Source organism: Arachis hypogaea, chromosome 20, assembly GCF_003086295.3.
Source record: "Arachis hypogaea cultivar Tifrunner chromosome 20, arahy.Tifrunner.gnm2.J5K5, whole genome shotgun sequence".
NCBI lineage: Eukaryota > Viridiplantae > Streptophyta > Magnoliopsida > Fabales > Fabaceae > Arachis > Arachis hypogaea.
In genome coordinates this window covers 32,568,741-32,585,419 of record NC_092055.1, presented here as the reverse complement: position 1 = coordinate 32,585,419, position 16,679 = coordinate 32,568,741, and the positions used below count along the sequence as shown (strand labels likewise).

General features: G+C 38.6%; 1 non-coding gene across 1 annotated transcript; it reads left to right on the top strand.

Annotated features, from left to right (window-relative positions):
* Window positions 1-13,693: 13,693 nt before the first annotated feature.
* LOC112787139 (small nucleolar RNA R71) lies at window positions 13,694-13,801 on the top strand. Its single transcript, XR_003194569.1, has one exon. It is a non-coding gene; the product is annotated as a small nucleolar RNA R71 (small nucleolar RNA).
* The last annotated feature ends 2,878 nt before the right edge of the window (window positions 13,802-16,679 follow it).

Here is a 16,679-nt window from a genome sequence, read left to right as displayed (position 1 = left end):
CTACTAGTCTAGTATAAAAACTACTTTTAGAGATTTATTTTACAGCTTTTGATCTTTTGGAATATCTTTTGATCATTGTTCACATTTGGAGGCTGGCCTCACGGCCATGCCTAGACCTTTTTCACTTATGTATTTTCAACGGTGGAGTTTCTACACCCCATAGATTAAGGTGTGGAGCTCTGCTGTTCTTCATGAATTAATGCAATTACTACTGTTTTCTATTCAATTCACGCCTACTTCTTCTCCAAGATATACTCTCGTACTTAATTCAGTTAAGTCAGAATGAAGGGGTGACCCGTGACAATCACCCAATCTTCGTTACTCGCTTAGCCAAGATCCGCGTGCCTGACAACCACAAAGCGGTCTACATGATGTTCAACGTAGTCATTGGACAACAGCTGGAGTACATTCTCTTGGATATCTAATACACGGACCGAGTCTGTGAGATTAGTATCTTCGTGGTATAGGCTAGGATTATTGGCAGCCATTCCTGGGATCTGGAAAGTCTAAACCTTATCTGTGATATTCCGAGTAGGATCTGGGAAGGGATGACTGTGACGAGCTTCAAACCTGCGAATGTTGGGCGGAAGTGACAGTGTGCAAAAGGATCAATGGATTCTATTCCGACGCTAGCGAGAACCGACAGATGATTAGCCATGCGGTAGCTGTGCCTGGTATATTTCATCCGAGACGAGAAATCCAACAGTTGATTAGCCGTGCAGAAACCGTAGAGGACCATTTTCACTGAGAGGATCCTACAGCTTCCCATGGAAGGAAGTAACGCACGGTTGGAAGAAGGCAATAAGAAAGCAGAGGTTCAGAAGCAACATAGCATCTCTAGACGCTTATCTGAAATTTCCACCAATGAATTACATAAGTAACTTTATCTTATTTTCTGTTTTATTTATCTTTTAATTATAAAAAACTTCATAACCAATTGAATCCGCCTGACTGAGATTTACAAGGATGACCATAGCTTGCTTCAAGCTGACAATCTCCGTGGGATCGACCCTTACTCACGTAAGGTTTATTACTTGGACGACCCAGTGCACTTGCTGGTTAGTTGCACGGAGTTGTGAGAAAAGTGTGAGATCACGATTCCGTGTACCAAGTTTTTCGCGCTGTTGCCGGGGATTGTTCGAGTTTGAACAACTGACGATTCATCTTGTTGCTTAGATTAGGTAATTTTATTTTATGTTTAAGCTTTTTATTTTTTTTTATTATTTTCGAAAAATCATTCAAAAAAATGATATCAATAATAATATTTAGTTTTCTAAAAATTCTTCAGAATTTTTAAGAATGAATTCTAGAGTTTCATAAGATATGTTGAAGCCTGGCTGGCTATTTAGCCATGTCTAATCTTTTGGACTGAGGCTTCCACTTATCATTGACATGCTTGTATGTTTTATGCTAAAGCTTGGCTGGCTAATTGGCCATGTCTAATCCTTTGGACCGAAACTTTCACTTAAAGCTTGGCTGGCCATTTGGCCATGTCTAATCTTTTGGACTGGAACTTTATACTAACATTGCATGATTCCTAGAATTCTTATTAAAAATTTTGTATCCCTTTATTTTCTTTTTCCAAAATTATTTTCGAAAAATACAAAAAAATTAATAAAATCATAAAAAACCAAAAATATTTTGTGTTTTTTTTTTTAGTCTAGTGTCAAATTTTAAGTTTGGTGTCAATTGCATGCTTTTATTTTTTTTTTAAATTTTCAAAAATTCATGCATGTGTTCTTTCATGATCTTCAAGTTGTTCTTGATGATATTCTTTGTTTGATCTTTAATTTTTCTTGTTTTGTGTCTTTTCTTATTTTTCATATGCATTCTTGAATTATTAGTGTCTATAGTTTTAAAATTTTTAAGTTTTGGTGTCTTGCATGTCTTTCTTTTCTCAAAAATTTTCAAAAATATATTCTTGATGTTCATCATGATCTTCAAAGTGTTCTTGGTGTTCATCTTGACATTCAAAGTATTCTTGCATGCATTATGTGTTTTGATCTTAAATTTTTATGTTTTGTGTCATTGTTTTGTTTTTCTCTCTCTACATTAATTCAAAAAAAATAAAAAAATATATCTTTCCTTATTTTACTCATAAATTTCAATTTAAAAATTCTATCTTTTCAAATCTTTTTCAAAATCAAATTTTTTCAAATTCCTTTTGATATTTTCGAATTCTTTCTTAAAATTTTTCAAAATCTTTTTCATTTTTCTTTCATGTTTTTTGAAAATTCTCCAAAAATTAATTGTCAAAATCTTTTTCTTCATTTTATTTCATAATTTTCAAAATTATTGCTAGCAATTAATATTTTGATTCAAAAATTTCAAGTTGTTACTTGCCTATTAAGAAAGGATCAATCTTTAAATTCTAGAATCATATCTTTTAGTTTCTTGTTAGTCAAGTAATCAACTTTAATTTTAAAAATCAAATCTTTTTAATTTTCTTTTCAAATCTTTTTCAAAATAGATTTCAATCATATCTTTTTCAAAACTTAATTTCAAAATCTTTTTCTAACTTCTTATTTATTTTCAAATCTTTTTCAATTAACTACTTGACTTTTTGTTTGATTTTAAAAGTTTTCTATTTCAATCATATCTTTTTCAAAACTACCTAACTACTTTTCTCTCTCCAATTTTTGAAAATCACTAACCACTTTTTCAAAAATCTTTTTAATTAATTAATTTATTTAGTTTTCAAATTTTATTTTATTTCTTCTCTTAATTTTTGAATTCTAACTTCTAATTAAAATAAAAACAAAAATATTTTTATTTTTTTGAATTAATTTTCGAATACTCTCTCTCTCTCATCTCTTTCTATTTATTTATTTATTTACTAACACTTCTCTTCTTCTTATAATTCGAACCCCCCTCTCTCTGTGTTCGAATTCTTCTTCTCCCTTCTTCATTCTATTTCTTCTATTCTTCTACTCACATAAAGGAATCTCTATACTGTGACATAGAGGATTCCTATTCTTTTCTGTTCTCTTTTTTTTCATATGAGCAGGAGTAAGGATAAGAACATTCTTGTTGAAGCTGATCCGGAACCTGAAAGGACTCTAAAGAGGAAGCTAAGAGAAGCTAAAGCACAACACTCTGGAGAGAACCTAACAGAAATTTTCGAAAAAGAAGAAGAGATGGCCGAACCCAATAACAATGGTGGAGATGCAAGGAAGATGCTTGGTGACTTTACTGCACCAACTTCTGACTTCTATGGAAGAAGCATCTCAATTCCTGCAATTGGAGCAAACAAATTTGAGCTTAAGCCTCAATTAGTTTCTCTAATGCAGCAGAATTGTAAGTTTCATGGACTTCTATTGGAAGATTCTCATCAGTTCTTAGCTGAATTCTTGTAAATCTGTGACACTGTTAAGACCAATGGGGTTAATCCTGAGGTCTACAGACTTATACTTTTCCCCTTTGCTGTAAGAGACAGAGCCAGGATATGGTTGGACTCACAACCTAAAGAAAGCCTGAATTCTTGGAAAAAGTTGGTCAGTGCCTTCTTGGCCAAATTCTTTCCACCTCAAAAGTTGAGCAAGCTTAGAGTGGAAGTCCAAACCTTTAGACAGAAGGAAGGTGAATCCCTCTATAAAGCTTGGGAAAGATACAAGCAACTGATCAGAAGGTGTCCTTCTGACATGCTTTCAGAATGGAGCATCTTATGTATATCCTATGATGGTCTGTTTGAATTATCCAAGATGTCAATGGACCACTCTGCTGGTGGATCTCTTCATCTGAAGAAGACGCCTGCAGAAGTCAAGGAACTCATTGAAATGGTTGTAAATAACCAGTTCATGTATACTTCTGAAAGAAATCCTGTGAATAATGGGACAACTCATAAGAAAGGAGTTCTTGAGATTGATACTCTGAATGCCATATTGGCTCAGAACAAAATATTGACTCAGCAAGTCAATATGATTTCTCAGAGTCTGACTGGAATGCAAGCTGCATCCGGCAGTACTAAGGAAGCTTCCTCTGAAGAAGAAGCTTATGACCCTGAGAATCCTGCAATGAAAGAGGTAAATTACATGGGAGAAACCTATGAAAACACCTATAATCCTTCATGGAGGAATCATCTTAATTTCTCATGGAAGGATCAACAGAAGCCTAATCAAGGCTTCAATAATAATGGTGGGAGAAATAGGTTTGGCAATAGCAAGCCTTTTCTATCATCTTCTGAGCAACAGACAGAGAATTCTAAACAGAGCCACTTTGACTTGGCAACCATAGTCTCTGATCTATCTAAGACCACTCTCAGTTTTATGACTGAAACAAGGTCATCCATTAGAAATTTGGAGGCACAAGTGGGTCAACTGAGTAAAAGAGTGACTGAAACTCCTCCTAGTACTCTCCCAGGCAATACAGAAGAGAATCCAAAAAGAGAGTGCAAGGCCATAAACATACCCCACACGGCCGAACCTAGAAGAGTCAAAAGGCAGTGATTCCCAATGAGGAAGACCTCAAGGGATGTCCACTGGCCACTAAAGAGTTCCCCAATGAGGAACTAAAGGAATCTGAGGCTCATATAGAGACCATAGAGATTCCACTGAACTTACTGTTGCCATTCATGAGCTTTGATGAGTATTCTTCCTCTGAAGAGGATGAAGATATTATTGAAGAGCAAGTTTCTCAGTATCTAGGAGCAATCATGAAGCTGAATGCCAAGTTATTTGGTAATGAGACTTGGGAGGATGAACCTCCATTGCTCATCAATGAACTGAATACCTTGGTTCAACAGAAATTACCTCAGAAGAAACCGGATCCTGGAAAGTTCTTAATACCTTGCATCATAGGCACCATGACCTTTAAGAAGGCTCTGTGTGACCTTGGTTCAAGTATAAACCTCATGCCACTCTCTGTAATGGAGAAACTAGGGATCTTTGAGGTACAAGCTGCTAAAATCTCACTAGAGATAGCAGACAATTCAAGGAAACAGGCTTATGGACTTGTAGAGGATGTCTTAGTGAAGGTTGAAGGCCTGTACATCCTTGCTGACTTCATAATCCTAGACACTAGGAAGGATGAAGATGATTCCATCATCTTTGGAAGATCATTCCTAACTACAGCAAGAGCTGTGATTGATGTGGACAGAGGAGAGTTAGTCATTTAATTGAATGAGGACTATATTGTGTTTAAGGCTCAAGGATCTTCTTCTGAAACTATGGAGAGGAAGCATGAAAAGCTTCTCTCAATACAGAGTTAAATAGAACCCCCACACTCAACTTCTAAGTTTGGTGTTCGGAGGCCATTATCAAGCTCTGAGTCTCTGTGAAGCTCTCTAAGAGCTCACTGTCAAGCTATTGACATTAAAGAAGCACTTGTTGGGAGGCAACCCAATGTTATTAATTATATTTATTTCTATTCCATTGTCATTTTTATGTTTTCTTTAGGTTGATGATCATGTGAAGTCACAAAAAAAACTGAAAAATCAAAAACAAAATGAAAAACAGCATAAAAAATAGCATACCCTGGAGGACAGGCTTACTGGCATTTAAATGCCAGTAAAGATAGCAGAATGGGCGTTTAACGCCCAGCCTGGTAGCATTCTGGGTGTTAAATGCCAGAATGAGCAGCACTCTGGGTGTTTAATGCCAGAAAAGGCTGTATGGCGTCTGGCTGGCGTTAAACACCAGAAATAGGCAGCAGACTGGCGTTTAACGCCAGGAAAGGTAGCAGAGTTGGCGTTAAACGCCAGGATTGCACACAGTGGGCGTTTAAACGCCAGAATGGTGCAGGGAGTAGAATTCCTTGACACCTCAGGATCTGTGGACCCCACAGGATCCTCACCTACCCCACCTCTTCTTCTCTCCACACCTTTCCATAACACTCTTCCCCAAATACCCTTGACCAATCCCATCCTACCCTCTTCCCCATATCCTCTTCACCACTCACATCCATCCATCATAAACCCCACCTACCTCACCATTCAAATTCAAACCATTTCCCTCCCAAACCCACCCCTTCATGACCGAATACCCTCTCTCTCCTACCCTATAAATACCCCTCCTTACAACCTTCAATTTCACACTTCATACACACTTAACCCCCCTTGGCCAAACCCACTCCTCACCTCCATCTCCTCCATTTCTTCTTCTTCTACTCTTTTCTTACTTCTTTTCCTCGAAGACGAGCAAACATTCTAAGTTTGGTGTGGGAAAAACTAAAGCTTTTTGTTTTTCATAACCATTAATGGCACCTAAGGCCGGAGAAACCTCTAGAAAGAGGAAAGGGAAGGCAATTGCTTCTACCTCCGAGTCATGGGAGATGGAGAGATTCATCTCAAAGGTCCATCAAGACCACTTCTATGAAGTTGTGGCCAAGAAAAAGATGATCCCCGAGGTCCCCTTCAAGCTCAAAAAGAGTGAATATCCGGAGATCCGACATGAGATTCAAAGAAGAGGTTGGAAAACTCTCACCAACCCCATTTAACAAGTTAGAATCTTAATGGTTCAAGAGTTCTATGCCAATGCATGGATCACTAAGAACCATGATCAAAGTATGAACCCGAACCCAAAGAATTGGCTCACAATGGTTTGGGGAAATTACTTGGATTTCAGTCCGAAAAATGTGAGGTTAGCATTTAACTTGCCAATGATGCAAGGAGATCCTCACCCTTTTACTAGAAGGGTCAACTTTGATCAAAGGTTGGACCAAGTCCTTAGGGACATTCATGTGGAAGGAGCTCAATGGAAGAGAGACTCAAGAGGCAAACCGGTTCAACTAAGAAGGCTTGACCTCAAACCCGTGGCTAGGGGATGGTTGGAGTTCATCCAACGCTCTATCATTCCTACTAGCAATCGGTCTGAAGTTACAACAGACCGGGCTATCATGATCCATAGTATCATGATTGGAGAGGAAGTAGAAGTTCATGAGATCATACCTCTAGAACTCTACAAGGTGGCAGACAAGCCCTCTACTTTGGCAAGGTTAGCCTTCCCTCATCTCATTTGTAACCTATGCAATTCAGCTGGAATTGTCATAGAGGAAGACATCCTCATTGAAGGAGACAAGCCCATCACTAAGAAGAAGATGGAGCAAACAAGAGAGCCCACTCATGGACCTCAAACAAGAGCATGAGGAAGTTCCTCATCATGAAATCCCTGAGATGCCTCAAGGGATGCACTTTCCTCCACAAAACTATTAGAAGAAAATCAACACCTCCTTAGGGAAATTGAGTTCCAACATGGGACAACTAAGGATGGAGCACCAAGAGCATTTGGTGCACGAAATTGTGATGTCCAGGCTCGAACAATCCCTGGTAATGGCTCCAAAGCTTGGTGCTTTGATCTTAATTCATAATTGTCACAACTTCGATACAACTAACCAGCAAGTGCACTGGGTCGTCCAAGTAATACCTTACGTGAGTAAGGGTCGAATCCCACGGAGATTGTTGGTATGAAGCAAGCTATGGTCACCTTGTAAATCTCAGTCAGGCAGATATAAATTGATAATGGTGTTTTCTAATATTATATAATAAAATAGGGATAGAGATACTTATGTAATTCATTGGTAGGAATTTCAGATAAGCGAATGGAGATGCTTTTCGTTCCTCTGAACCTCTGCTTTCCTGCTATCTTCATCCAATTTGTCTTACTCCTTTCCATGGCTGGCTGTATGCAAGGGCATCACCGTTGTCAGTGGCTACATCCCCTCCTCTCAGTGAATAATATGCTCACGCACCCTGTCACGGCACGGCTATTCATCTGTCGGTTCCCGATCATGCTGGAATAGGATTCACCCTCCTTTTGCGTCTGTCACTAACGCCCAGCACTCGCGAGTTTGAAGCTCGTCACAGTCATTCAATCATTGAATCCTACTCAGAATACCACAGACAAGGTTTAGACCTTCCGGATTCTCTTGAATGCCGCCATCATTCTAGCTTACGCCACGAAGATTCCGGTTAGGAGATCTAAGAGATACTCATTCTAGCTCAATTCATGTAGAACAGAAGTGTTTGTCAGGCACGCGTTCATAGGGGAGAATGGTGATGAGCGTCACACATAATCATCACCTTCATCACGTTCTTGGGTGCGAATGGATATCTTAGAAGAGAAATAAGATGAATTGAATAGAAAACAGTAGTACTTGCATTAATCTTTGAGGAACAGCAGAGCTCCACACCTTAATCTATGGAGTGTAGAAACTCTACCGTTAAAAATACATAAGTGAAAGGTCCAGGCATGGCCGAGATGGCCAGCCCCCTAAACGAGATCAATAGTCTCCTAAGATGAGAAACTGAGACCAAAGATGGTCAAAAAGACTAGTAAAAGGTCCTATTTATAATAAACTAGTCACTAGGGTTTACATGAGTAAGTAATTGATGCATAAATCCACTTCCTGGGCCCACTTGGTGTGTGTTTGGGCTGAGCCTGAGTGTTGCACGTGCAGAGGCCATTTGTGGAGTTGAAAGCCAGTTTCTGTGCCAGTTTGGGCGTTCAACTCTGGTTTTGGATCCTTTTCTGGCGCTGGACGCCAGATTTGGGCAGAAGGCTGGCGTTGAACGCCAGTTTACGTCGTCTATTCTTGGCCAAAGTATAGACTATTATATATTTCTGGAAAGCCCTGGATGTCTACTTTCCAACGCAATTGGAAGCGCGCCATTTTGAGTTCTGTAGCTCCAGAAAATCCACTTTGAGTGCAGGGAGGTCAGAATCCAACAACATCAGTAGTCCTTTTTCAACCTCTGAATCTGATTTCTGCTCAAGTCCCTCAATTTCAGCCAGAAAATACCTGAAATCACAGAAAAACACACAAACTCATAGTAAAGTCCAGAAATCTGAATTAATCATAAAAACTAATGAAAACATCCCTAAAAGTAACTAGATCCTACTAAAAACATACTAAAAATAATGTCAAAAAGCGTATAAATTATCCGCTCATCACAACACCAAACTTAAATTGTTGCTTGTCCCCAAGTAACTGAAAATCAAAATAGGATAAAAAGAAGAGAATATACTATAAATTCCAAACTATCAATGAAACATAGTTTCAATCATATGAGCGGGACTTATAGCTTTTTGCCTCGTGAATAGTTTTGGCATCTCACTTTATCCATTGAGGTTCAGAATGATTGGCATCTATAGGAACTCAGAGTTCAGATAGTGTTATTGATTCTCCTAGTTCAGTATGATGATTCTTGAACACAGCTTCTTTATGAGTCTTGGCCGTGGCCCTAAGCACTTTGTTTTCCAATATTACCACCGGATACATAAATGCCACAGACACATAATTGGGTGAACCTTTTCAGATTGTGACTCAGCTTTGCTAAAGTCCCCAATTAGAGGTGTCCAGGGTTCTTAAGCACACTCTTTGTTTTCTTTGGACCTTGACTTTAACCGCTCAGTCTCAAGTTTTCACTTGACACCTTCACGCCACAAGCACATGGTTAGGGATAGTTTGGTTTAGCCGCTTAGACCAGGATTTTATTCCTTTAGGCCCTCCTATCCACTGATGCTCAAAGCCTTCGGATCCTTTTTATTTGCCCTTGCCTTTTGGTTTTAAGGGTTATTGGCTTTTTCTGCTTGCTTTTTCTTTTTCTTTCTATTTTTTTCGCCTATTTTTTTTTTCTACAAGCTTTGTTCTTTGCTGCTTTTTCTTGCTTCAAGAATCATTTTTATGATTTTTCAGATTATCGAATAACATGTCTCCTAGTCATCATTCTTTCAAGAGCCAACATATTTAACATTCTTAAACAACAACTTCAAAAGACATATGCACTGTTCAAGCATACATTCAGAAAACAAGAAGCATTGTCACCACATCAATATAATTAAACTAAGTTCAAGGATAAATTCGAAACTCATGTACTTCTTGTTCTTTTGAATTAAAACATTTTTCTTTTAAGAGAGGTGATGGATTCATAGGACATTCATATTTTTAAGACAAAGTTACTAACTACTAATGATCATGTAATGAAGACACAAACATAGATAAGCACATAACATAGAAAACAAAAAACAGAAGAAAGAAGAACAAGGAATGAATCCACCTTAGTAATGGTGGCGTTTCCTTCTTGAGGAACCAATGATGTCCTTGAGCTCTTCTATGTCTCTTCCTTGTCTTTGTTGCTCCTCCCTTATTGCTTTTTGATCTTCTCTTATTTCATGGAGCATGATGGAGTGCTCTTGATGTTCCACCCTTAGTTGTCCCATATTGGAACTCAATTCTCCTAGGGAGGAGTTGATGTGCTCCCAATAGTTTTGTGGAGGAAAGTGCATTTGAGGCATCTCAGGGATCTCATGGAAGTGAGCTTCTTGCGCCTCTTGAGCTCCATGACTGGGCTCTCTTCCTTGCTCCATCTTTTTCTTAGTGATGGGCTTGTCCTCTTTGATGAGGATATCTCCCTCTATGTCAATCCCAGCCGAATTACATAGGTGGCAAATGAGGTGAGGAAAGGCTAACCTTGCCATAGTGGAGGACTTGTCAGCCACCTTGTAGAGTTCTTGAGGTATAATCTCATGAACTTCCACCTCTTCTCCAATCATGATGCTATGGATCATGATGGCCCAGTCTATAGTGACTTCAAACCGGTTGCTAGTGGGAATCATTGAGCATTGAATAAACTCCAACCATCCTCTAGCTATAGGCTTGAGGTCCAATCTTCTTAGTTGAACCGGCTTGCCTTTGGAGTCAATCTTCCATTGAGCTCCTTCTACACATATGTCCATAAGGACTTGGTCCAACCTTTGATCAAAGTTGACTCTCCTTGTGTAGGGGCGTGCGCTCTCTTCCATGTATGGCAAGTTGAACGCCAACCTCACATTCTCCGGACTAAAATCTAAGCATTTCCCCCGAACCATTGTAACATAGTTCTTTGGATCCGGGTTCTTACTTTGATCATGGTTCTTGGTGATCCATGCATTGGCATAGAACTCTTGAACCATTAGGATGCCGACTTGTTGGATGGGATTTGTTAGAACTTCCCAACCTCTTCTTTGAATTTCATGTCGGATCTCCGGATACTCATTTCTTTTGAGTTTAAAAGGGACCTCAGGGATCACCTTTTTCTTGGCCACAACATCATTGAAGTGGTCTTTGATGGGCTTTGGAGATGAACCTTTCCATCTCCCATGACTCGGATGTGGAAGCTTTTGTCTTCCCTTTCCCTCTTCTAGAGGATTCTCCGGTCTTTGATGCCATCAATGGTAATGGAAAAACAAAAAAGCTATCCTTTTACCACACCAAACTTAGAATATTACTCGCCCTCGAGCAATAATCAAAAGAATAGAAGGAGAAGAAGAAGAAATATGGAGAGGGAGAGGGAGATGTGGTTTCGGCCAAGGGGAGTGTAGAGGGGTGTGTTGTGTGAATTTGATGAAGAATGGAGGTCTTTATATAGGGAAGGGAGGGGGGGTTAAGGTTCGGCCATATGGGTGGGTTTGGGTGGGAAATTGGTTTTGAATTTTGAAGGTAGGTGGATTTTATGAGGTAGGTTTATTGGGAAGAGTGGGTGGATGTGAGTGGTGAAGAGGTGATGGGGAAGAGAGTTTGAGGTGATTGGTGAAGGGTTTTTGGGTAAGAGTGTTTATGGGGTTGTGTGAAAGAGAGTGGTGAGAAGAAGTGAGTGGAGGTAGGTGGGGATCCTGTGGGGTCCACAGATCCTGAGTGGATCCTGTGGGGTCCACAGATCCTGAGGTGTTCAAGGAATTACATCCCTGCACCCATTAGGCATGTAAAAATGCCTTTGTATCCAACTCTGGGCGTTCAGCGCCAGGTTGGTGGCCATTTTGGGCGTTCAACGCCCATCTGTGTGCCATTTCTGGCGTTGAACGCCAGAACCATGCCTGTTCTGGCGTTCAGCGCCCAGAAGCTGCCCATTTTGGGCGTTCAGCGCCAGAACCATGCTCTGTTCTGGCGCTGAACGCCAGACAGATGCTCCTCCAGGGTGTAATTTTTCTTCTGCTGTTTTTGATTCCGTTTTCAATTTTTATATTTATTTTGTGACTCCACATGATCATGAACCTAAGAAAACATGAAAAACAATAAAAATAAGAATTAGATAAACATTGGGTTGCCTCCCAACAAGCGCTTCTTTAATGTCAATAGCTTGACAGTGGGCTCTCATGGAGCCTCACAGATGTGCAGAGCTTTGTTGAGACTCTCCAACACCAAACTTAGAGTTTGACTGTGGGGGCTCTGGTCGACTCTGCTTTGAGAGAAGCTTTTCAAGCTTCCTCTCCATGGTTGCAGAGGGAGATCCTTGAGTTTTGAATACAAGGGAGTTCTCATTCCATTGAAGGAATATTTCACCTCTGTCAACATCAATCATAGCTCTTGCTGTGGCCAGGAAAGGTCTTCCTAGGATGATAGATTCATCCTCTTCCTTTCCAGTATCCAGGACTATGAAATCAGTAGGTATGTAAAGGCCCTCAACCTTTACTAATACATCTTCTACTTGTCCATAAGCCTGTCTTCTTGAGCTGTCTGCCATCTCTAGTGAGATTTTAGCAGCTTGCACCCCATAGATTCCCAGTTTCTCTATTACAGAGAGGGGCATGAGGTTTATCCCTGAACCAAGGTCACACAGAGCCTTAAAGATCATGGTGCCTATGGTACAAGGGATTATGAACTTTCCAGGATCCTGTCTCTTCTGAGGCAATGTCAGTTGATCCAGATCACTTAGTTCATTGATGAACAAGGGAGGTTCAACTTCCCAAGTATCAATGCCAAATAATTTGGCATTCAGCTTCATGATTGCACCAAGAAACTTGGCAGTTTGCTCTTCAGTAACATCCTCATTCTCTTCAGAAGAGGAATACTCATCAGAGCTCATGAAGGGCATAAGGAGGTTCAATGGGATCTCTATGGTCTCTAGATGGGCCCCAGAGTCCTTTGATTCCTCAGAGGGAAGCTCCTTATTGACCACTGGACGTCCCAGGAGGTCTTCCTCCTTGGGATTCACGTCCTCTCATTTCCTCACAGGTTCGGCCATGGCGCTTATGTCAATGGCCTTGCACTCTCCTTTTGGGTTCTCTTCTGTATTGCTTGGGAGAGTACTAGGAGGGATTTCAGTGATCCTTTTACTCAGCTGGCCCACTTGTGCTTCCAGATTTCTAATGGAAGACCTTGTTTCATTCATGAAACTTACAGTGGCCTTAGATAGATCAGAGACTAGATTTGCTAAATTAGAAGCATTTTGTTCAGAATTCTCTGTCTGTTGCTGAGTTGATGATGGAAAGGGTTTGCTATTGCTAAACCTGTTTCTTCCACCATTATTAAAGCCTTGTTGGGGCTTTTGATCCTTCCATGAGAAATTTGGATGATTTCTCCATGTTGAGTTATAGGTGTTTCCATAAGGTTCACCTAAGTAATTCACCTCTGCTATTGCAGGGTTCTCAGGATCATAGGCTTCTTCTTCAGAAGATGCCTCTTGAGTACTGTTGGATGCAGCTTGCATTCCATGCAGACTCTGAGAAATCATATTGACTTGCTGAGTCAATATTTTGTTCTGAGCCAGTATGGCATTCAGAGTATCAACTTCAAGAACTCCCTTCTTCATAGGCGTCCCATTACTCACAGGATTCCTTTCAGAAGTGTACATGAACTGGTTATTAGCAACCATGTCAATGAGTTCTTGAGCTTCTGCAGGCGTTTTCTTTAGGTGAATGGATCCACCTGCAGAAGTGTCCAGTGACATCTTTGATAGCTCAGATAAACCATCATAGAATATATCCAGGATGGTCCATTCTGAAAGCATGTTAGAAGGACACTTTTTGGTCAACTGTTTGTATCTTTCCCAAGCTTCATAGAGGGATTCACCTTCTTTCTGTCTGAAGGTTTGAACATCAGCTCTAAGCTTGCTCAGCTTTTAAGGAGGAAAGTACTTGGCTAAGAAAGCCGTGACCAGCTTATCCCAAGAGTTCAGGCTGTCTTTGGATTGAGAATCCAACCATAATCTAGCTCTGTCTCTTACAGCAAAAGGGAAAAGCATGAGCCTGTAGACTTCAGGATCTACTCCATTAGTCTTAACAGTATCACATATCTGCAAGAATTCAGTTAAGAACTGAAAAGGATCTTCAGATGGAAGTCCATGAAACTTGCAGTTCTGCTGCATCAGAGAAACTAATTGAGGTTTCAGCTCAAAGTTGTTTGCTCCAATGGCAGGAATGGAGATGCTTCTTCCATGTAAATTGGAATTAGGTGCAGTAAAGTCACCAAGCATCTTCCTTACATTATTATTATTTTCGGCTGCCATCTCCTCTTCCTGTTCGAAAATTTCTGAAAGGTTATCTCTGGATTGTTGTATTTTAGCTTCTCTTAATTTTCTCTTCAGAGTCCTTTCAGGTTCTGGATCTGCTTCCACAAGAATGTTCTTATCCTTGCTCCTACTCATATGACAAGGAAGAAGGCACAGAAAAATAATAATAATAATAGAGATCCTTTATACCACAGTATAGGGATCCCTTTGTGAGTGGAAGAAAAGAGGGGGAGACAAAGAATGTGATGTAAAGGAAGAAACACAACTGTACGGATGGAAGAGATGTGAGATGAGATGTTAGGATATGAATGAATAAATAGAATGAGATGGGGGAGGGATAATTTTCGAAAATTATTTTGAAAAAGAGTTAGTGATTTTCGAAAATGGTTTTTGAAAAATGTTAGTAATTTTCGAAAATTTTTGAAATAAAAAATAAAAAATAAAAATAATTAGTTAATTAAAAAGAAATTTTGAAAAAGAGGAGAGATATTTTCGAAAATTAGAGAGAGAGAGAGTTAGTTAGGTAGTTTTGAAAAAGTTAAGAAACAAACAAAAAGTTAGTTAGTTGGTTGAAACAAATTTTGAAAAGATAGGAAGTTAGGAGGTTAGGAAAGATATTTTGAAAAGATATTTTTGAAAAGATATGATAAAAATTAGTTTTTGAAAAAGATTTGATTTTTAAAATCTCAATTAATGACTTGATTCATAAGAAATCACAAGATATGATTCTAGAACTCAAAGTTTGAATCTTTCTTAACAAGCAAGTAACAAACTTCAAATTTTTGAATCAAAACATTAATTGATTATGTTATTTTCGAAAATTTGGTATAAAAATAAGAAAAAGATTTTTGAAAAATATTTTTGGAATTTTCGAAAATAACTAAGAATTTTGAAAAAGATTTGATTTTTGAAAAAGATTTTGAAAAAGATAAGATTTTCAAATTGAAAATTTGATTTGACTCATAAGAAACAACTTGATTTTAAAAATTTTTGAAAAAGTCAATCCAAATTTTCGAATTTGAGGAGAGAAAAAGGGAAAGATATTTTTTTGATTTTTGAAATTTTTATGAAAAACATGAAAATTATGCAATGCATGAAATTTTTAGATCAAAACATGTGATGCATGAAAGAATGCTATGAATGTCAAGATGAACATCAAGAACATATTTTTGAAAAATTTTTAATGCAAAGAAAACATGCAAGACACCAAACTTAGAATTCTTTAATGCTTAGACACTAAGAATTCAAGAATGCATATGATAAACATGAAAAGACACAAAACAAAAATTCATCAAGATCAAACAAGAAGACTTACCAAGAACAACTTGAAGATCATGAAGAACACTATGAATGCATGATATTTTCGAAAAATAAATGCAAGATGCATATGCAAGTGACACCAAACTTATAATGTGACTCAAGACTCAAACAAGAAATAGAAAAATATTTTTGATTTTTATGATTTTCTAATTTTTTTTTCTTTTGGATTTTTTCGAAAATTATATGAAAAAAGAAAAAATAAGGATTCCAAAATTTTTAATATGAATTCCAGGAATCTTGCATTCTTAGTCTAAAGCTTCAGTCCAGGAATTAGACATGGCTCACTAGCCAGCCAAGCTTTCAAAGAAAGCTCCAGTCCAAAACACTAGACATGGCCAATGGCCAGCCAAGCTTCAGCATTTAACTCTCATGCATACAACAGCAAATTTTATTGGCAACAACTAACTTGCTCTTGTGATGATGATTAGGAAGCCTCAGTCCAAAAGAATTTAGACATGGCTTTGCAGCCAGCCAGGCTTCACATGCTTCATGAAACACTAGAATTCATTCTTAAAAATTTTGAATAAAATTTTTGAAAACATTTTTATTTTTTCCGAAAACAGATGAGAAAATTTTAGAAATATTTTTGAAAAATTTTTGAAATTAAAATAAAAAGAAAATTACCTAATCTGAGCAACAAGATGAACCGTCAGTTGTCCAAACTCAAACAATCCCCGGCAACGGCGCCAAAAACTTGGTGCACGAAATTGTGATGTCCAGGCTCGAACAATCCCTGGTAATGGCTCCAAAGCTTGGTGCTTTGATCTTAATTCATAATTGTCACAATTTCGATACAACTAACCAGCAAGTGCACTGGGTCGTCCAAGTAATACCTTACGTGAGTAAGGGTCGAATCCCACGGAGATTGTTGGTATGAAGCAAGCTATGGTCACCTTGTAAATCTCAGTCAGGCAGATATAAATTGATAATGGTGTTTTCTAATATTATATAATAAAATAGGGATAGAGATACTTATGTAATTCATTGGTAGGAATTTCAGATAAGCGAATGGAGATGCTTTTCGTTCCTCTGAACCTCTGCTTTCCTGCTATCTTCATCCAATTTGTCTTACTCCTTTCCATGGCTGGCTGTATGCAAGGGCATCACCGTTGTCAGTGGCTACATCCCCTCCTCTCAGTGAATAATATGCTCACGCACC